This window comes from Bufo gargarizans, chromosome 7, assembly GCF_014858855.1.
Source record: "Bufo gargarizans isolate SCDJY-AF-19 chromosome 7, ASM1485885v1, whole genome shotgun sequence".
Classification (NCBI taxonomy): domain Eukaryota; kingdom Metazoa; phylum Chordata; class Amphibia; order Anura; family Bufonidae; genus Bufo; species Bufo gargarizans.
Genome location: NC_058086.1, coordinates 64,711,970 through 64,726,951, shown reverse-complemented (window position 1 = coordinate 64,726,951; position 14,982 = coordinate 64,711,970). Strand labels below are relative to the sequence as shown.

At 43.6% G+C, this 14,982-nt stretch overlaps 1 long non-coding RNA gene across 1 annotated transcript; it reads right to left on the bottom strand.

Annotated features, from left to right (window-relative positions):
• Positions 1–811: 811 nt before the first annotated feature.
• Positions 812–13,165, bottom strand: LOC122943774. The gene is made up of 3 exons (XR_006390894.1): positions 13,054–13,165; positions 5,265–5,409; positions 812–1,120 (listed from the first exon to the last, which is right to left on the bottom strand). It is a non-coding gene; the product is annotated as an uncharacterized LOC122943774 (long non-coding RNA).
• Between the last annotated feature and the right edge of the window lie 1,817 nt (positions 13,166–14,982).

The window sequence follows — 14,982 nt, the reverse complement described above, 5'->3', positions numbered from 1 at the left end:
AAAAAAAAATGCATGAATTGCCCTTTTTCTTTGGTGGCATCCACCTCAGATTATTAATGCCCGGCATATGCTTAGTTGAAAGAACCAAGAAATTCCAAAGAATTTTCAGACATGTACAAATATTGGGGACAAAACCTGAGCTTTATCAAAATTACCTATTTATATAATAACCAAGGAAATAGAAATTTATTTCAGAAAAAACTGCATTTGAAAATTATATTTTTATAACAATAAGGCCTCATGCACATGACTGGTCCGCAAACCGCGGATCCGCAAAACACGGAAGCCGCTCGTGTGCCTTCCGCAATTTGCGGAACGGGCGGCCCATTGTAGAAATGCCTATTCTTGTCCACAAAACGGCCCTGTGCGGGGCCACGGAACGGAGCAACGGATGCGGACAGCACACGGAGTGCTGTCCGCATCTTTTGCGGCCCCATTGAAGTGAATGGGTCCCCACCCAAGCCGCAAAAAATGCTGCTCGGATGCGGACCACAACAACGGCCGTGCACATGAGGCCTTATTTATATTAAAACAAGCATGAAATATTTTTGTAAATTTACAATATTACGATAATCTAACTGCTCAGTTTTCTCCTTGATCCAGAAACTAAAGGGGTATGAATCACACAATGGGAATTCCAAGTACTGAATGCACGGAGAATATGAATGAAATAGAAATAGTAAAAAAAAAATCTTCAATAAAACATTCTCATGTAAAGATCCTGAGACCCTGCAGTGCACCCACAGTTCTAGTTACTCACACCAGAGCCAGATGTGGGAAACCAGTTTTTTTTTTTAACTATATTTTCCAGTCTGTCTTTGTAATTAGCAAGGTCATGGCACAAGTCCAAGTGGGTGAATTCATGAATTGAAGCAGACTTTACCCATGAAAGAATTACCCAGGCAGACATCCAAGCTTCGGCATCAGAAAGAAGATCCTCGCACACGTTGTAGAAGACATTTTCTTTCTTTCTGTAACTCATCCAGCAAGTTTTTTTTCCACAGAAGGTTGAAGGTATCTGTAGTACGGTAAGCCCCTTGCACCGTGGGATAACACCTATAGGGTTTTTCTTGGGCTCTCACACACAGGAAACTCTTGGTGGTCACTTGAAGGCTTAGTTCTCTCCACATGAAAGCAAAGATATATCAACGTTACAAGACAACGGTCAGCTATTCACAGGCGGTTGGCAATGGTGGCTTTCACTTATGGCCCTGAGCCACAGTCTTTGAACACCATTTGGCAGCTTGTCTGGGTTCTCCATGGTGTTCTGTAACCACATTTCTTCCACAAGTTCCACACCACAATTCTTACCCATCCTGACTTGAGCTTAATGGTTCTACTCTTAAGTAATTAGTGAAAGAGGCCTCTCCCTCTCGACACATACGGCCAACCACTTTTTTGGAGCCAAGGTGGTCACCCCAAGCTCAGCATCCCCACACTCCACACTTGGTAAGGAGGCCACAGGATACACTATTAGACAAAGGCGTTGCACCCTGCTATAAGCTGATACTTTGCCTCCGCAAGAACAAAAAAATTGAGGTGCTTTTTCTCATGGTGTCTCATAGACATTGTTTCTGCGAGGAATACAATACATCATGGCAACACCACACGATGGCACATGTAATGTCAAAGGAATCTATGTATGTATCTGTCTTCCATTGACAAGATATATATTAAAAACAAAGCCAGACCTTCCACCTCCACTTTCCATATCTAGTTGGCTATACAGGTGAAACTCGAAAAATTTGAATATCGTGTGAAAGTCCATTTAACTCAGTAATGCAAATTAAAAGGAATTGCATTAATGCAGCTTAAAATTAGAATTTTGTGAAAAGGTTCAATATTCTAGGCTCATACTGTCACACTCTAGTCAGCTAATTAATCCATACCCCCTGAGAAAAGGGGAACTTAAAATTGAGACTTTGGGGTTTCATAAGCCATAAGCATCCAAATTATAACACATAAAGGCTTGAAATATCTCGCTTTGCATGTAAAGAGTCTATCTCATATATTGGTTTCACCTTTTAAGTTGCATTACTAAACTAAATGAACTTTGCACGATATTCTAATTTTTCGAGTTTCACCTGTATATATGTTTTATTAGTGTACCCATTTATTTTACTAAAATAGTTTACATAGATTGGCTGGGGATGGCATAGATCTTGTTAGGGGCCTTAAAACCTATAACCTACAATTACCAACAATAATAGTTAAAGGCTATGTACACCTTCAGGGACATTTTTTTATGATTGCATTTTACTCATTTTGGGCTAAACATCTTTTTTTCAATTGGTCTTTATTAAAAATGTTCATATGTTTCTGAGCAACAGGGGGTTAAACATCAGTCTATTTGCAAGCTGTCACTTTGTTTTCTTTCAATCATGTCACGTGTAGCTCTGCTGACCTCATAAACTCTTATTTAAGCCATAGTCTTATCAGTTTGATAAGAATTGAGCTGAGTGTCTACAAGGTCAGGAGATCAGAGACAAGAGCTACATATAAGCAGTCAGATGACACAGAAAATGATTTTTAACACCTGTAACTCAGAAACGGATGAACTTTTTAAATAAAGACCATTTGAAAAAATAATTTTTAACCCAAAATGAGTAAAAAAACAATTTAAAAAATTGCCCCAAAGGTGTCCATAGCATTAAAGGGGTTGCCCACTTTTTGGTTACTGTTGACCAATGAGTTTGTGAGATGATTATATGGCACTTACTAATATAACCTGCACTATGTTCTATATTTCATAAGGCATGTCCCATTGTTTACAAAGTCTTTTGAGCTGTCCACACAGATGGCCTGTCCATAAGATGGCCACTGATGGAGGGTCATCTGACCAGGCAAATTTGATGTGTGTGATGTCTCCTCCATTCAGTTACACTGCACCTGCACTAAACTCCCAACAGAAGAAATACAGATTGTAGGTGCAGTGTGTTTGAATGGAGGAGGCATCACATGGGGGTGATTTACCTGGTCACATGACCCTCCATCGTTGCCCATCTTATGGACAGGACCTCTCTGTGGACAGCACAAAATACTTTGTAAACAAGGGACAATACCTTATGAAATATAGAAAACAGTGCAGAAATTCAACAAAGGCTATATTAGTAAGTGCCATATAGTCATCTCACAAACAGATTGGTCAACAATAACCAGAAAGTGGCCAACCCCTTTAAGTTTGTGGTACTAAAGCGATCACAATCAACTAATGGACAATCTTTCTATTGGTTGATAAAAGTCTAGGACTTGTTTTAAAATTTTCTTGGTTGATAAGCTAGAATAATTGGTAATATCACTAACATCTACCACTAATGTCCAATCAGTGGAGGTCCAACCACTTCTTCCTTTGTTGCACTGCTTAGTCCTCATGCATTCTGAATGGAAAGAGATCAGTTCAGGATGCATCAGGACGTCTTCCGTTCCGTCAGCATTCCGTTTTGTGACCGGACACAAAACCACCGCAAGCTGCGGTTTTGTGTCGGTCATAAAAATGAGAAAAAAAATTGATCTGGCACTGGTGAGGGATCAGTTTTTTCCATTTTGATTACACACAACCGCATCCTAATGGAACGGATGCATCCTGATGTGCAAAATCAAAACGGGTTTGGTTAATTCCGGCATTGAGATCCTCTGCCGGATCTCAATGCCGGAATTAACAACGCAAGTGTGAAAGTAGCCTTAGACAGCCAGATCAGGCAGGCGATTGTCGGGAGGGAAGTTTTTCTTCCCCGCGCTCGCCAGCGAAGGAGACCGCTGCTATTACATGCAGCGATCTCCTCCACAGCATAGGGAGGACCAATCGCTATGCCATCGCTTGTCCCCATGCTGTCCAAGTTGTTTGCCGGCAGCGGATTATGATTAGACAGCACGATCTGCCGCTGGCAGATCGTGCTGATCATCACTAACGAGGGTTCCTGCCAGTGTCGCACTGGGGTACCTAGGGCCCACCAGTAAAATTTATTTTGGAGGCCCACCGTAAGGATACATTTGAATATAATAAATAATTTAACAAGTTTTTATATGAACATAGGCTGGTTGAGATGCTGTACATTGAATATATGTAAGTAGTGCAGTAAATATAATGTGTTATGTGCCATGTGTGCAAGGGGTGGGAGACTAGGGGCCCACCTTGCTCAGGGGCCCACCGGGGGATTCGCCTGTACCCCTGTGGGCCAGTCCGAGCCTGGTTCCAGCGAACGCTTATTAGTGATGAACTGGCCGACAATTGGCCAGTATAATACAATCAAAGGAGCCAAGGAGGAGAGCTGGTCTGTAGCCTATAAACCTGAAGACCATTGGCAGACTATAGACTCCAGGATTTCAAGTGCTCCTTCAATTGCCCTGTCCTTGCCCTTGACCATCTGAACCCGAAGACAAAATTTGGCTAATGCAAGAACATTAATGAACTGCATATAGCACATCTCCTTGGGTGCCTCCTAAATCCATCTGGTCTTATTCTGGGATTGCTGCATAGCAATACAGGAAAAAACAGCACATAAAATATTACCGTTCTGCAGCAAGTCAGAATATTGTGGTTAGAAAATGGGTGAAAATATTATATTATGTTACACTCAAATATTAAAAAAGTAGAATGAAATGTTAGTAAGGGAAATATAGTGTAGTAGAATAGTAGAGAGATCAAAATTACAGGTCTGGGAGAAACATGTGCCTCAATGGGCCCCATCAATCTGGCTGTATATTGATTTTTTTGTATGTAACGACTGGATTTAGATCATGTAATCATCTCAGACGTCTGTATCAAGCTGGTTTAAGGTGTTCTCTTGTGGAACAGACGACCATGGGAGCCTGACATAGAATATGTATGTGTTAAAGCAGTAGAACATGGATTTCATAGGAGCAACCTCAATATGGTTGCTCATATTGAGCCCAATTTGACTCAAATATTGGGTAGGCGTAAGAGCTGGACAGGATAATAAGTGGTCATCATTTTTCTTTTGACCTTCTGTCTAGGTAGCTTTCTATGGGAATTTTGGCAAGCATACCCTCACTTGTAACAGTGGACGGCTCAGTTGTGAAGTCTATGGTCTGTATTAACCCAAGGTTTTACGTAGGATGCCCATTTGTCAATGAAGCTGATTAGATGGCTTGGAAGAGCCAAATCAATAAACCATGAATCATCACTTGGGGCATTAGTCTTTTTAAGGATCTTTACATGGAGAAGAAGCCATTTGGTAGATTTGGCTGATAGAATATGTTATTTAGCTTGGCTGGCGTTCTTCATTACCCAAGTAATTTCTTACCCTTATCCATCTCTGTAGTCTACGTCAACGTCTGACATTTGGGTCTGTTCCTCCACCACCTCTCATCTCATTTAACGACCTTCGTAGCCCGGGGTCTAGATGCCATTGAAGCCTCTCGTGGTCATAACTGATGAACTTTTGCTCTCTAGGATAGGGAAAGTAATGGTTACGGATTCATACTAAATGTCACGCTCGCCTGAAGTCATGTATGGAAAGCGGCGTGCCGATAACAGTTCAGACCTCCACCAATTTGCGAATATGGCCCCAAGGAATCTGTTATCTTATGAGGTGAAATGGTATCTCACACCATTACATTCTGAGATCCCGGGGCAGATTTACTGCATACTATTGTACAAAATGTGACACCGGGGACAACAGAGATGGAAGAGATGAATCAAAGCATGAGCTGCATGGACCCATTAATCATACCGGATGAGGGAACGGATGTCAGATGGCTTATTACACAATTTCTTTTTCTATTGCTATTGATCTGGAACATAATCTCCATCATCTTTAAGAATCACTAAACGTTACCAACCTTTAATGCTTCGAATGGTGATGAATTTTCCAAAATTCTAACCGGTACATTTGTCATTAGACCCCTTTTTTTTCAGAAGAATTTTTTATTACCAGGTTAATAGGAGCAGGGAAAGGCTCATCTGCATGGATGACAGCAAGACAAATGTCCCCTTAGGTTGGCGTGAAGCGTTTATGCTGCACGGACATAGTCTAAAAGGCGGAGCAGATCTGTTTCCATTTGCATCGCCAGATATTTTGGTCTTAAAGGAGGTATCTCAGAATAAGTAGGACCCCATCTATAGCCTTGATATACCCTAATAGGGCATATAGATAGGGGGTTTCCTTGTAAGACAACCTCTTTAATGAGAAGGATCTCCCATTAATATGTTTGGATATTAAAAATAAATCCCTTAGGGCCCATGAGTATTTTTTTTTCTGTTCCGTTTTTTTACAGCTCCATATGCGGAAACATTCACTTCAATGGGGCTTGAAAAAAAAATGGAAATCACCCTGTGTGCATTCTGTGTCCGTGTCCGCATGTCTGTTTCTGCAAAAAAAATAGAACATGTCCTATTCTTGTCTGTTTTAAGGACAAGGATAGGGATGTTATGACAATGGATCCTCAACAAAATGGACGTCACATGGATGTCATCCTTTTTCTTTGCGGATCCGTGTTGTGCGGACCGCAAAATGCTTACGCTCTGTTTTAGGAACTACATGTAATAACAGTTCTGGAGCATCTATTCTTACGCCTCTATGATTTTAACAAAAAACAAAATGGCTGCACACCGTTATATATACAAACAATAGAGCTAAGAAATGGGGGTCATTCTAGATAAAAGTGGTACAATACCGTCTATAAAACAATAATGGAAGCTCTTAGCGCACATACAGTACAGACCAAAAGTTTGGACATACCTTCTCATTCAAAGAGTTTTCTTTATTTTCATGACTATGAAAATTGTAGATTCACACTGAAGGCATCAAAACTATGAATTAACACATGTGGAATTATATACATAACAAAAAAGTGTGAAACAACTGAAAATATGTAATATTCTAGGTTCTTCAAAGTAGCCACCTTTTGCTTTGATTACTGCTTTGCACACTCTTGGCATTCTCTCGATGAGCTTCAAGAGGTAGTCACCTGAAATGGTTTTCACTTCACAGGTGTGCCCTGTCAGGTTTAATAAGTGGGATTTCTTGCCTTATAATTGGGGTTGGGACCATCAGTTGCGTTGTGGAGAAGTCAGGTGGATACACAGCTGATAGTCCTACTGAATAGACTGTTAGAATTTGTATTATGGCAAGAAAAAAGCAGCTAAGTAAAGAAAAATGAGTGGCCATCATTACTTTAAGAAATGAAGGTCAGTCCGAAAAATTGGGAAAACTTTGAAAGTGTCCCCAAGTGCAGTCACAAAAACCATTAAGCGCCACAAAGAAACTGGCTCACATGCGGACCGCCCCAGGAAAGGAAGACCAAGAGTCACCTCTTCTGCGGAGGATAAGTTCATCCGAGTCACCAGCCTCAGAAATCGCAGGTTAACAGCAGCTCAGATTAGAGACCAGGTCAATGCCACACAGAGTTCTAGCAGCAGACACATCTCTAGAACAACTGTTAAGAGGAGACTGTGTGAATCAGGCCTTCATGGTAGAATATCTGCTAGGAAACCACTGCTAAGGACAGGCAACAAGCAGAAGAGACTTGTTTGGGCTAAAGAACACAAGGAATGGGACATTATTAGACCAGTGGAAATCTGTGCTTTGGTCTGATGAGTCCAAATTTGAGATCTTTGGTTCCAACCACCGTGTCTTTGTGCGACGCAGAAAAGGTGATCGGATGGACTCTACATGCCTGGTTCCCACCGTGAAGCATGGAGGAGGAGGTGTGATGGTGTGGGGGTGCTTTGCTGGTGACACTGTTGTGGATTTATTCAAAATTGAAGGCATACTGAACCAGCATGGCTACCACAGCATCTTGCAGTGGCATGCTATTCCATCTGGTTTGAGTTTAGTTGGACCATCATTTTTTTTTTTAACAGGACAATGACACCAAACACACCTCCAGGCTGTGTAAGGGCTATTTGACCATGAAGGAGAGTGATGGGGTGCTGCGCCAGATGACCTGGCCTCCACAGTCACTGGACCTGAACCCAATCGAGATGGTTTGGGGTGAGCTGGACCGCAGAGTGAAGGCAAAAGGGCCTACAAGTGCTAAGCATCTCTGGGAACTCCTTCAAGAATGTTGGAAGACCATTTCAGATGACTACCTCTTGAAGCTCATCAAGAGAATGCCAAGAGTGTGCAAAGCAGTAATCAAAGCAAAAGGTGGCTACTTTGAAGAACCTAGAATATGACATATTTTCAGTTGTTTCACACTTTTTTGTTATGTATATAATTCCACATGTGTTAATTCATAGTTGTGATGCCTTCAGTGTGAATCTACTATTTTCATAGTCATGAAAATATAGAAAACTCTTTGAATGAGAAGGTGTGTCCAAACTTTTGGTCTGTACTGTACATGTCGTGCCCATCTACCAGGCGTCAAGGTGGCTTCCGCAGATGGGTCCCTATCACTAGTATACTGCCTCTCTTTGGACTTACTTAAGCCTACAATATTCAGGGCAGTGTCGGAACCAGCTACAAACGTACTCTGCTCAGAAGTCCCAGGTAGATGGGCGTGTTCAATCTAAAAGAGGTGCTACCCTCAATATATTGCAAGAAAATTTAGGCTAGAACCTTCAGGATCACAGGTGCATATCCATTAAGCAAACATAATTACAAAAAAACAAAATGGCTGCACACGGTTATATATACAAACAATAGAGCTAAGAAATGGGGGTCATTCTAGATAAAAGTGGTACAATACCAACTATAAATGAATAATAGAAGCTCTTAGCGCACATACGTGTCAGGCCCATCAACCAGGCGTCAAGGTGGCTTCCATAATTTTTTTGTAATTATGTTTGCTTCATGGATATGCACCTGTGATTCTGAAGGTTCTAGTCAAAATTTTCTTGTGATTTGCCATTCCTTTATTATAACAACTAGAGTAAATTGCTAGCAGTTTGCTATGAAGGTCCTGATGGGTATTACCAGTTGAGGGTGTGTCCCTGCACAATATGGCATTATCCAATCAGTGCTGCCAGTATCAGAACTAGTAACAAGGTGCTGGACCTTACTTGTCTCCTGGAAGAACAATAGGATCAGGTGTTGAAAAACAAATGGACCTGAACCTTCTCTCTCCTGACATCCTCTTAGAGTCCGGAAGTCCCCATTTGAATATCGTCAGGTCCCAGTGAAAACGGCAAGGTGAGCCGACAATACTCTAATGTGTATAGGGGACTTATACGGCAGTATATCTACTCTCACCGCTCTCTGGCCACAGCAGGGCTTAGGCTGCGTCCACATCTGTGGTTTAACATTCCGGTACTCTGTTCTGGCAGAGGAGCAGAGTCCTGGAATCGCCATATCCGGCACAGCCGGACACCACTGAGGTCTGCCAGATCCCTATTCACTAAAACTGAATCCTTTGTTTTTTGCAGCAAGGATGCCGCATGCAGCAGTTTTTTCCAGCAGTAAACTGGGAATCTAGTTGAAAACCCTACTGATCCCATTATAGTGCATAGGGATCCAGCGGGCCCCTTCGGATACAAAAAGTATGGTAGTCTGCTCCTCCACCGGAAAAGCCTGCTGGGATACTGAACCGCTCATGTGAACCTAGCTTTTGCAATTTCTCTTTGTCAGGCCTCCTACAGTGAGCACATATGGCATTCATGTCACACATATAACCGCCATAATGCATCTCAACAGGGGGCCGTGTGTACGTACCTCTAATGGAAAGCTCAGTCCAAGATATGCACCTCATATGTGGCTTGCAATGCTGCGTACAATATGGCAGTACAGTATTTTTGCATTATATTGATGGCCAAAATGCACATGGTCCCGGGCAGGAGCGCTTACACATACCAGGGCCAATTTTCTTTAAAAAAAATTGTAGTTTTTAAAAGGTTTTAGCGTCATAAGATCGAAATGTCTTCTAGGTAGGAAGTCAGTTATGGCCATGAAAGCCTCCATGACTACATTATGCAATCACAGCTAGGAAGAGGGTTAAGCAAACAGGGAAATGTGTGTTCTTGGAATGATTAACAGACGCGGGCAGTAAGCTTCTTATAGCAGTCAGCAGCACTGAGTCCCATCAGTGCCCCCCTTTATTTAGTCTGATAATGCCGCTCTTCCTGTGTTACCGCAATTTAACATCTGTTAGCAATCTCTCTCTTGCTTAATTAACACCGGATTCGTATTCCGCTACGCGCGAGCTTGGCACGAGCAGGCACGGTGACAGATACAATGTTTCCGTGGCTCATGTACAGCAGCAATGTATCGTATAATAGAGGTAAATGTTTTGAAAGCAAACAAATGTTTCTTTTTTTATTTCTTTTCTGATAAATGATCGTTGTCAGGGATTGCGACCTCCGCTGTAGTACTGCAGCAGTAGCCGTGTTTGCGCAATGTGCGCTTGCATTTCCAGGCTTTGGTGGCCAGGATCAGAGGAGGGAGAATATTCACGCATGCGCAGCAGCTCCCTGCCCGGCCACCGATTTGCATCAACGGAACAGCTCCTGGACGTGCGCAATAGACCAGGAACTGTACAATACGGCAATGCAGAGAGACAGCTCGTACGGGCAAGTGGTGCAATGACGTTAGCAGTCAGTCAATCAAAGTGATGGTGCAACCCCCACAGCAGGCAGAAGGCGGTGAGCTGCGGCACTAGAAAGAAGGTTAAAAGGGGAGATGGGACAACCCCTTTAAGGGATGATTCACAATAGATTATCAATGCACTTAAACAGGTTTTCCTGGAATTTTTGGTACCTTTATTTTTAAATGACTATATGAACAACTTGGGATCTGTCAGCAGATTTGTACCTATGACACCGGCTGACCTGTTACATGTGCAGTTGGCAGCTGAAGACATCTGTGTTGGTCTCATGTTCCTATGTGCCCGCATTGCTGGGAAAAATGATGTTTTAATATATGTAAATGAGTCTCTAGGAGCAACAGGGGCATTGCCATTACACCAAGAGGCTCTGCTCTCTGCAACAGCCACACCCCCTCTGCACTTTGATTGACAGGGCCAGGTGTGATGATGTTTTATTGCTTGGCCCTGTCAATCAATGTGTAGAGGGGGCGTGGCTGTTGCAGAGAGAGCAGTGCTCTGGGTGTAATGGTAACGCCCCCATTGCTCCTAGAGGCTCATTCCCATATATTAAAACATCATGTTTCTCAGCAATGCGGACACATATGAACATGGGACCAACACAGATGCCTTCAGCTGCCAAGTGCACATGTAACAGGTCAGCCGGTGTCATGGGTACAAATCTGCTGACAAACAGGTTCTCTGGGAGATAAGAAAATTAAATTACTGAAAATACTTATTCATTACTTTATTCTAAATATATTCCCAAATACTTTTCATTAGTTATAATGGCTCATTTTGTCTGGGGAGCAATCATCGGGAGAAATAAATGGCCACTGTTCTATTAGTACACACAAAACCTGTCCTAATCACATAGGACAGGGCTGGCTAACCTGCGGCTCTCCAGCTGTTGTAAAACTACAACTCCCACCATGCCGTGCTGTAGGCTGATAGCTGTAGGTAGACTGGGCATACTGGGAGTTGTAGTTTTGGAACAGCTGGAGAGCCACAGGTTGGCCAGCCCTGACATAGGAGGACAAGCTACTTCAGAGCACTGACCTGAAGAACTGCCTCATCCTCCTCTCTGCTCTGCGTGTCAGAGAGTGTCATGGTTCCTGTGACTGATGATGCCTTTCGCAATGTAACAAGGCCAGCTGGCTTGGTGCATCATGGCTATGGCTGAAACTACTAAGGCTCCTTTCACACCTGCGTTCAGGTGTCCGCTCGTGAGCTCCGTTTGAAGGGGCTCACAAGCGGCCCTGAACGCAGCCGTCTGGCCCTAATGCATTCTCAGTGGAGGCGGATCCACTGAGAATGCATCCGCCTGCCAGCGCTCAGCCTCCGCTCCGCTCAGTGAGCGGACACCTGAACGCTGCAAGCAGCGTTCGGGTGTCCGCCTGGCCGTGCGGAGGCGAGCGGATCCGTTCCGACTTATAATGGAAGTCAATGGGGACGGATCCGCTTGAAGATGACACCATATGGCTCAATCTTCAAGCGGATCCGTCCCCCATTGACTTTCAATGTAAAGTCTGAACGGATCCGCTCAGGCTACTTTCACACTTAGAAATTTTTTCTAAGTTTAATGCAGACGGATCCGTTCTGAACGGAGCCACCGTCTGCATTAATATGAACGGATCCGTTCAGAACGGATCCGATCGAACACTAGTGTGAAAGTAACCTAACATACATTGCCACCAGAGAGGTGACACAGTTGGGTGTGTCCCTGCACAGTCTGAAGCTATCCAATCAGTGCTTTCCAGTGTCAGACTGTGCAGGGACATCCCCCCAACGGATAACCCTCACCTGGACCTTCATTGCAAACTGCTAGTAATTCATTAATTACTTCTAGCAGGAATAATAAAGGAACGGCACACCATAGAGTCATCAGAAGAGATGCTCCAGGATTGTTATTACATGGGGAGTGCATGAAGCTATTAAAACAGGATGTCTAATGTGCTTTATTTAGTTTTTATTAGATGCATTCGCTGGGTATTAGTAAAGGCTCATGCACACGACCGCATGTATTTTGCACTCAGCAAAAACGGATCCACAAAAAATACGGATAACGCCTGTGTGCATTTCGTATTTCGCGGAATGGAACAGGTGGCCCCTAATAGAACAAGCCTATCCTTAACTGTAATGCGGACAATAATAGGACATGTTCTATTTTTTTATTTTTTTTTGCGGAACGGACATACGGAAACAGAATGCACACAGAGTAACTTCAGTTTTTTTTTTGCGGACACGTTGAAATTAATGGTTCCGCATACGGTACGAAAAAAAACACGTAACGGACGCGGAAAGAAAATCCTTTTGTGTGCATGAGCCCTAATCTGTATACGTTGAGTATATTTTCACTCTATACAGAACCTACCGTGACGCCCCCTCCTCTTATGTCTAGGTCTATATACCGGCGGCACGTGGATGGCGGTTCATGAAACACCGTTATTATTTAGATGCGCATTTCCTTTTACGCTATGGCTGCTATAAGCGTCGGGGGATCCATAGCAGCGCCGTGCTTCTGCACCCTGCATGCAAGCAATAGGCAGCCATCAGATTATAGCCATTACCCACCGGTGTCTGAGATAGGACGAGACCAGCGTTCCTGCTGGGATGGCGATGACAGTCTCCCTTAGAAACCAGCATTTATTACCATGACGTCACCAACAGATGCAAAGACTTCAGGTTTGGTGGCCCTCAGGACATAGCAACAGCATGGAGAGGCGCCCAACCGGTTAATACCTTTTTTTTTTTACGTCCGTGTGAGCAGATAGGAGGGAAATCTGCGATCCCCGCTGCGAATGTATATTTGGAATTTGATGGATGAGCTTTAGACGCAGCGCTGGGCTCTTGCGGTCCTGCTTCGTGAAATGCTGACAAGTAATCATTCAGGGGACAGCTGTGGTGACATTGAGGGATCGTGGCTGCAGAAAGGAAATCACAGCGGTAGATTCACCGAGTGCCGTCTCCTAGGCTGGGATTACGCATGACGAATATCCCAGGTTTATACCGCTGCCCCTGATCAACCCCCCTGCTATTATTATTGGGGCGTATAGATCTCATAAGGGGGTCCCCATCCATGAGCCAAAGCAAAGAGCCGCTAAGAACAACAGCGCTCGCTCTGGTGGACTCAAGACGTCCATGTGATCTATGGGTGGACATTTATCCGAATGCCCACCGTGGACTACCATGTCCCTGCGCCAGTCGCTTCTACCCCTGGCAACTGCAGTGGCCCTTATATTAAAGGGGCTGCCTGTAGTGAGATATATCTGCGCCGTTCACATCGCTTTATCGGACCGTTCATTTTAGCAACATGATGATCAGGCTTTACGGTCAAAATGATTATTACGTGCATAGCCAAGTTTTTCTTTTCCAACCGGCCCACGAGCAAAGTATTGAAAATTTTTATTCGCCAAATTTTACACCCCCAAAATTTTTTAAATTGTTTTGTGACATATAACTTTGTTAGTTAGTGGCGATTGTGCGGCCCCCCGTCATTGTACCCCTCAGATGCCGCGTTCATAGCTGATTGCGGCATCTGACAGTAATAATACAGTGTAAAATAAAAAAAAAACAATAAAAATAAAAAAAACATGCGGTACTTACTTCCTCCATTTGATCGGCCGCCACCATCTTGATTGAAGATCTAGCCCGAAATCTCGCGTGACCCGTGATGACGCCATCACGTCGGCCAGCGTGGTAACGGTACATACATCACTGCGCACGGAACTTCAATTAAGATGGCGGCAGCTGGCTCATACAGAGGAGGTAAGTATGACTTTTATTTTTATTTTTTACCGCCATTCAGGGAAAATCGTATCGCTAACACAAAGCACGAGAAAATTCGGCTTTGTGACGAACCGAATTTTCTCTGAAATTCAAATCGAGGACGTTGATTCGCTCAACACTAGTATCTACTTAGAATACCAAAAATCCAGGCGGCACTCCGCATATGATCCTTGATGGTACTCCCCCCATGGGGAGCCTTTCTCCAGCATATTGGGGGTCATTTACAAAGACCAGCTTTTTACGCCGGTCTTTGTTTTTACTTTCCGCCGGCGGAGGAGGTGTAATAAATTAGGCGCCTCCTCCTGCTGTGAGCGCCTAAATGACTCCGCTCTATGAGTGAAGTCGTTTTTTGTCTACGTTTATGCCTAAAATTGTCATAAATGTAAGTAAATATACCCCCGCCACTCCCAAATGGCGAGGATGGTGTAAAAAAAAAACCTGCCCGTGCCCATTGTTTCCATTTTGCGCTGGCGGAGAATGCGGCTTATTTATCATGAGGTGTGCGCCTCATCACAAAGTGGCATAAATATAAGTGAATAGGCCTGAGCTGATAGCGCGGCCCTGGCCCACGCCTCTTTCTTGCCGCTCCCAAATGGTGAGGATGGCGTAAAAATGCCCATGTGGCAAAATATTGTCGCATTTAAAAAGTCACAAAAAGGGGGTTTGTAACTTTTCAAAAAGTGGCGAGGCGCGTTTACTAAAATACACCCATCG